Source organism: Saccopteryx leptura, chromosome 8, assembly GCF_036850995.1.
Source record: "Saccopteryx leptura isolate mSacLep1 chromosome 8, mSacLep1_pri_phased_curated, whole genome shotgun sequence".
In the NCBI taxonomy this organism is placed as follows: domain Eukaryota; kingdom Metazoa; phylum Chordata; class Mammalia; order Chiroptera; family Emballonuridae; genus Saccopteryx; species Saccopteryx leptura.
In genome coordinates, this window is record NC_089510.1 from 59,622,799 (window position 1) to 59,630,018 (window position 7,220).

At 49.4% G+C, this 7,220-nt stretch overlaps 1 long non-coding RNA gene across 1 annotated transcript; it reads right to left on the reverse strand.

Moving 5' to 3' along the window:
• Positions 1 to 2,072: 2,072 nt before the first annotated feature.
• Positions 2,073 to 4,397, reverse strand: LOC136379973 (uncharacterized). The gene is made up of 3 exons (XR_010746832.1): positions 4,110 to 4,397; positions 3,581 to 3,702; positions 2,073 to 2,575 (listed from the first exon to the last, which is right to left on the reverse strand). It is a non-coding gene; the product is annotated as an uncharacterized lncRNA (long non-coding RNA).
• Between the last annotated feature and the right edge of the window lie 2,823 nt (positions 4,398 to 7,220).

Below are 7,220 nucleotides of genomic sequence, written 5' to 3' on the forward strand. Positions count from 1 at the left end.
TTGTCAGCTCACATAAAATTAGGGTTTGCTACGAAGGAAAAAGGGGAGAGGGAAGAGGGATATATCAGGTCAACAGTGACGAGTCAGCCACACAGCGCAAGAGTGTTGAGAGAAACGTGAGTGGGCGTGTAGCTCTGTCGTTGTCTCTTGTGGACAGTGGTCTCCCTCTGTCTGCGGAGACGACAAGGGGCTCTGAGTGCTCGCTCACCTGGGAGTGCTCACCTGACCCACGAGAACGCATCACTCCCCGCACAGGACCAGGTTCCTGCCAAGTTGGTGGGGAGAGATGGTATCTGCCAGATCACTCTCTCCCACAGATGATGCCAGGCAAGTGGAACAGGCTTCCACTGAGCCAGGCCTCTCCGCTACTTCCCTGAAGAGAACTACACTGCTCACCTCTAAGCACACAAGCCCAGCTCCAAACACACCCCAACAGAGCTTCCGGCCAGCTCGGGGACCAGTGACCCCTCCTTCCAGCAGGCTCCAGTGCCTTTCTGTTCCTCTCCTCCAGCCCCATGGGGAAGACCCCAGCCCACATTCGGCTGTGCCCTCCAGCCCAGGGAGAGAGTTCATTGCTTGCTCTCTCCATACAGGGTGGGGCAAAAGTAGTTTACAGTTGTTTGTATAGAAAATAATACAATAATTGATAAATAATTATACAAGAATAAACTCCGTGCTTCACGTATTCACAACTGTAAATTTACTTTTGCCCACCCTGTATTTATTCTTCAAGGAGCCAAATCCATTCCTTAGATCAAAGGGCAAACCCTTCAAATTTGATATTTAAAATGATAGACAAGGACTGTGCAGCAAAGTAGACTGAGTTGACCTTGAGGCTCACTTTGGAGTTGGCTGGTTTCTGGTGTTCTGGTCTCAGGTGAGCCTGGTCCTTCTGGCTTGGACAGGAGGCCGTCTCTCGGCTGATCTCCAAGGTCCTCCCCTTGGCAGATGTCACTTCTCCCTCTTCAGGACACCCACAGCCTTTTCCTCACATTTTAGCCCCACTCCTTGAACTGCTGCGCAGCCACTTTCCTGTTAGAAAACTGAGGCAGGGAAAGCTGGTTTCCTACACTGGACCACGTTGTGTGGGTTGAAGGGCCCAGGTGAAGAGAGGAGAAAACAGGGGAGCAGAGCCAGCTCCGCTTTCTAATCTCCTAGGGAGCTTCAGCTCTTCCCTGTGAGTCTCAATCAGTATTTCTTTTTTTATTTCAATGGCCATCTATGTAATTCAATAACCACGCCAATTGTTTCTTCCAAGCTACTGCCTTCTCTTTATAGAGGACTATTTGGAGCATGCTTCCACGTTTGCCACACTCATTAGACCTGGCCTAAAAATACCTCTCCCTCCTTCCTGGCACTTCCGTCCATTCAGGTCTCTCACGAGACCGACTGTGTTTGACGAGAGAGGCCCTTAACCATGCGATTAAAGTAGGATTTCCCCACAAGATGAAGTTTCCAGGAATCAACCGTGTTTGACAGCAAGGACTACCTCTTTGGGAATGCAAGGGAGAGAAATAACCGGCTTCAATTTGTTAAGAACCATTTATCATGAATGCCCTGAAACTATGTCTGTTTTAGATCTCTCCAGTATAACTAAGTTATTGCCCATATATCATGGAAGGTTCCTGGACTCCTGAGCTCCGCAGACAGCCCCCCTGAGGCCAGATGTCCATTTCTTATAATATACCTAGGCAAAGACAGAGTGGCATTCTCAGCACTTTGCTAGTTGGTGTGTGTGTGTGTGTGTGTGTGTGTATGTTTAATGCTAGGTACTTAATACTTTGGAGCACTTAAAATCCTAATAGAAGGTTGAATTATCACTGTTTTGCAAACAGGGAAGCTAAAAGAAAGGTTTTAAAAAAAATGGTGAGGTGCAGGCCCTGGCCGGTTGGCTAAGAGGTAGAGTGTCAGCCAGGTGTGTGGAAGTCCCGGGTTTGATTCCCAGTCAGAGCACACAGAAGAAGCACCCATCTATTTCTCCACCCCTCCCCCCTCTCCTTCCTCTCTATCTCTCTCTTTTCCCCTTTTGCAGCCAAAGATCCATTGGAGCAAAGTTGGCCTAGGACTGGGTGCTGAGGATGGCTCCATGCCTCCACCCCAGGTGCTAGAATGGCTCGGGCCACAATGGAGCAATGGCCTAGATGGGCAGAGCATTGCCCCCCTGGTGAGCATGCTGCGTGGATCCCCGTCGGGCGCATGCGGGAGTCTGTCTCTCTGCCTCCCTGCTTCTAACTTCGGAAAAATACAAACAAACAAACAAACAAACAAAATGGTGAGGTGCATGCTCTTTCTTCAGTTCACAGTGGAAGCAGGAAGTTGAGTCCCACAACTGCGTGATATGGTCAGCGGGATTCCACCGTAGCGGTCTGTGTGTATTGAAATTACATCAAGAAAGCTCAGTCAAGTCTCTCCTTCCTCAGAAGCTCAACTCGATGCCTCCAAAGAACAAAGTCAGAGCAGCTGGAGTTAGAACAGTAACTTCATTTGAATAAATCACTTCAATCCCTGGATGATTATTTTTCTTATAAAGTGGGAATCGCATCTCCCAAAGACAGGTGCAAAGTTTCTTGATTTCCTGGAAAAATATAAATAAGAAAGTATCTACAATGATCTCTTTATATCTGTGTGCGTTTGTTGTTTAATAAGTGTTGACTAACAGTTTTATCTGCATTGTGTTTCGGGTGCACAGGGTAAGGTTCATGTTTGGACCACTGGTGTTATGAGGGAGAAGGGGGTGAATTTAAACCACGGACCATAAACTTGAACATATGTACGTTCAGTAAAGAAAAAAAAAGGAAGCAGTGGATATTGTATGCTGATATTTGTATTTAAAAAGGGTCTAGAAAATGTATGTTTATCTTATATGCATAATAAGCATATCTGGTAACACTGGTTACTAGCAGAGGGGTCATGGGTGGTGGGAGTGACGAGTAAGGAGTAGGACAGAGAATTTTCACATTATATCTTTTGTTCCTTTTGAAATTTAAACTTTGAAAATCATGGCTTATTCTCACCTATTTACAAAAGAACAAATAAAATTTACAAACATAATGTAACCTATCCCAAGTTTCCGGGTCCAGAGGCCAGGGAGTGGGGGAGCAGGAGAAAAGGGCACTGTCTCAGCCAGCCCAGCTGATGGGCATGGGGTCTGCTGACCTCAGACTGGGCTCCTCTTGCTACCCAGAGGTAGTGCCCCTCCCAGCATACCAGGGCCAGTGTGTGTCCGGGGCTCAAGGCTCATGTGATTTCTTTAAGCAAAAGAGGAAGTACATTGGATGCAAGCTTCCATGTGATGCTTTACAAGGAAAAGCAGCAAGCGCTCCCATGTCCCCGTCTGGAGCCTCACTGTGGGGAAAAGCAGACCAGCCAGAGGGAATCCCGCACGCTGGCCACGATGAGCTGGGAGGAGAGCCGCAGGCCTCAGCATGTCTCCAGCTGCTGTTTGCAGGGCAGCTGTTCAAAGACAGGCGAGATGAGCGCGTGGGGCAAGCTACGGACCTCTCCCCACTTTTCCTCATCTACAGCAGGGGACAATAACACCATAACAAAAATAGCCCACGGTTTTCTTGTTTCCACTTACTGAATGGAAGCTGTTGAACATCTAGTGGGCACTGTGCACAGGCCTCTGAGTCCATCTCTCCAACATGGATTTCCTTTCATGCAAATGACTTTGACCCGGTAAACCCAGCTGGTGAGAGAGAGCTGCAGGAAGATGGACGTGAAACAGGACGAGGGAAGACTTCCCTAAAGACAGAACTCTCCCAGAAGAGAGCAAGTCTCTCAGTGGGCATCGCTGAGATAAATGATCTTTTTGGGGGAGAAACTGAAAGTTCGGCTTTCGCTGTCTCTAAGTCGACCACTAAGGAGAGAGTTCGGAGCGTCCTGGGCCCGTCAGCCCCACGCTCCCGCTGTTCCCATCCCTTCTCCAGACAGCCTGCTCCCAGAAAGGTCCAATTAAGAAGGCATTTCCAGACCTCTCTGCGGCTGGCACCACCACATTTTTTGCATTCCCTGACTCCACTGCTCTTGGAGCTGTGAAGTGTGTGTGTGTGTGTGTGTGTGTGTGTGTGTGTGTGTGTGTGTGTGTGTGGTGTGTGTGTCTTACTTACCTCAGGAAAAAAGGACATGAGTTCTGTGACCCAGCCTACCAGAGATTTTCCCTTTTGGCTTCACAATTCCAGTTGCAGGACCTTTTCCCACCAGACAAGCACAGGTCTTCCTAGAGAGAGTGACCTTAATCATCCGGACTCTTCAGGACTTCTGAGCAGGCGCTGTTCTGGGCCCCTGGTGATTGTGGAACAAATGGGGTCTGGCCTTGCCCTGGGGCAACCAGTCAAATGGGGCTGACACACTTCTGCCAGTCACTGCAGCACGGGACCGTGATAGACGCCACAGGGAGCTCAGTGCCACCGAGGCCCAAGGAGGCAGCTGTGATTCATGCTGACATGAGGCACGAAGGTCAACGACAGCTTCACAGAGTAGGTGAGGTTGAAACCAGGGTTCAGAGATGAGTCAGGGATTGGGAGTGGGAGGGATGGACATGATTTCGAAGCACATGTTGGCTTCATTTTTTCATCTGTGAGTTCTTTTGTTCTCCTGGGTTTTCACATCAGTGAAAGCATTTCAACTTGTAGGGTGTGACCAGCGCTTGCTTCAGACACCTTTTTAGGTGGGGCCTTGCAGGAAGGTCTTTTCTGGCCGCCACAGCTGGAGCTGGCCTGGCCCCACCCAGGAGGGGCTGCTCCCCTTCCCTCTGCCTCTCTCCCCTCCAGTGCCACGTCTGGGGAAACTTATCCAAGTTCCAAGTAGTAAATTTAAGCTTTTGGCAGCCCTCCCACAGATGACTCCCAAATTATCCCATTCCAAAGGGGGGGGGGGGAGGCCAGGAGTTCAGGCGTGAGGCTTTGGCCTGGTCATCCAAGAGCTCTGGTCGCCATCTGCTGGCGGAACTAATAGCCGGCTTGGCGTGGGAGGTGGAAGGAGTGCAAGATCTCTACCAGTGATAGGAACGAGCCTGGTCTGGAATCCCCGACAGTGAAAAGAATTCACGTTTCAGTTGACACCAGGCAGAAAAGGGGGAGAGGAGTGCGTGCTTGCGGATGTGTGCACACCCGAGTGTGTGTGTGGGTGGAGCGTTTAAACATGGCGGCTGACTGCGTGCTGGCTGTGGGTAGTCTGCAGGGTGTTGGGAGGGTGTTCATGCTTTTGTTCTTGTTCCTTAGAGTGAGTATATGGGACTGTCTCCAGAGTAAAAAGACAATAAATAAGAAGGTAATCAGGCCCAGATGTATCCCTCCAAGGGAAGTTTCCAGATGTCCTCTCATTAACCCTCAGCCCCAACATGGGTGATGTGTGAGACTCAGTTGATTGCGTTTCAGTTGGGGAAGAGTGAGCCCCACAGTGTGATCAGGGCCCAGCGTGAGAACACTGGTCTGCCTACAAGCATCAAATGACCCAGAGATAAAGTCCTGAGAGATCATTTAGCTCATACTTATTATTTTTCAGCGAAGGAACCATGAATTCAGTGAGAGAAGAGCAAAAAAAAGATTCTAGATTATCTTTAAAGTCCTTCTCCACCATGAGTTCTGACGGCCAAACCCCACGCCCATCAAGGCCAGTATCTGTGCCAGGAGGACCCTCGGCAGCCGCTCCCCTGCCCTGCCCCACTTGAGCCTCACCTCTTCTGTTTACTCTCCAGAAGGAACTTCCTGACCCATAAATCTTGAGAGATTTATTGTTTCCTGAGGCATCCCTTCACTGGAAAATGTGCCTTTCCAGTTCCAGACTCAGAACCACGCAGGGCTCATGGCTCTCGGTGGGAAATCTCTCCTGGATGGTGTGGAGGGGACAGACACCAGCTTTCCAACACCCTCTGAGGAGCTACCAAGGACACTATCTAGTTTTCTTGGCTCCAAGGAATGCTTCCCAAACAAACAGACCCCAATCTTCTCTCTACAGGTTGCAGGAACTGGCAGAAGTCTCAGGAGAATGAAAGCGAGTGCTTCTTCTCCTCACACCACCTGGAAGGAGTGGGCTGGGTCTTCCTGTTTTTTCCTCTAAAGCCACTGTTTCTGACTCCTGTGTCTTTCCCTCCACTGTGAGAAAAATCTTCCTAAAACACAACTCAACTCAAAATCTTGTAGGCAATGACTCCTTTTGTCTGTATGATAAGCCCAAACCACCTTTACAGGGTCTTCAAGCACCTCAAGACATGACCCCCACCTCTTTTCAGCATGTGTCTCTCTTGTTTTTGTTTGTTTGTTTTTATTATTAAGTGAGAGGCAGGGAGGCAGACAGACAGGCTCTCACATGCCCCCTGACCAAGATCTACCCAGCAACCCCCACCTGGGGCTGATGTTCTGCATATCTGGAGCTGCTGCTCTGTTGCTTGGCAACTGAGCTATTTTAGCACCTGAGGCAAGACTATGGAGCCATCCTTAGTGCGTGGGGCCAACTCGCTCGAACCATTCGAACCATGGCTGCTGGAGAGGGAGGGAAGAGGAGGGGTGGAGAAGCAGATGATGGCTTCTCCTGTGTGCCCTGATTCATAATTGAACCCAGGACTTCCAATGCCAGGCTGACACTCGACCACTGAGCCAACCAGCCAGGGCCTCCTGCTGTGTTTTGAAACCTGTGATGAGCTCCAGCCACACAGCTCCTTTCCTGTTTCTGGTTCCCTCTCCCACCCCTGTCCCCATGCTGTTCTACATCTACATCAACCCCTACCATCACCCCTGCACTCTTCAACCAGAGGTGCCCTTTCTTCTACCTCTAAATATTGACATTTTTCCTGTTTTCCAAAAGCCTATTTCAAAGGTCATCTTCTGCTGGAAGCCTTCAGAAATCTCCTCCCCTTAAACTAAACAGAAGCTTTTTTGAATCTCCCAGTATGTATTTGGTCGGCACCTCTTCGGGTCCCTGTAGGCTGTCATATTTTACAGCACCTTGTCCATGGTGATTCTTTCCCCCGGAGATTCTGAGCACCTTGAGGAGAGGAGCAGCGTCTTGTTTGTCTCCTCCGCCCCCTTCTGCAATCCCCTCCCCCCAACAACTGTTCCTAGCTGTGAGGATGTTCCCAGGAAGTGGTCTTTAGATAATTCACTATTTTGACTTTTCCAATCTCTGTTACCCTTCTTTAGGACAAATTAACCCAGAAAGAGAAACGTACTTCAGAGAAAATAAACTCTTAGAAGAGAGCAGGGTTTGAAGCCTGGTGCGCA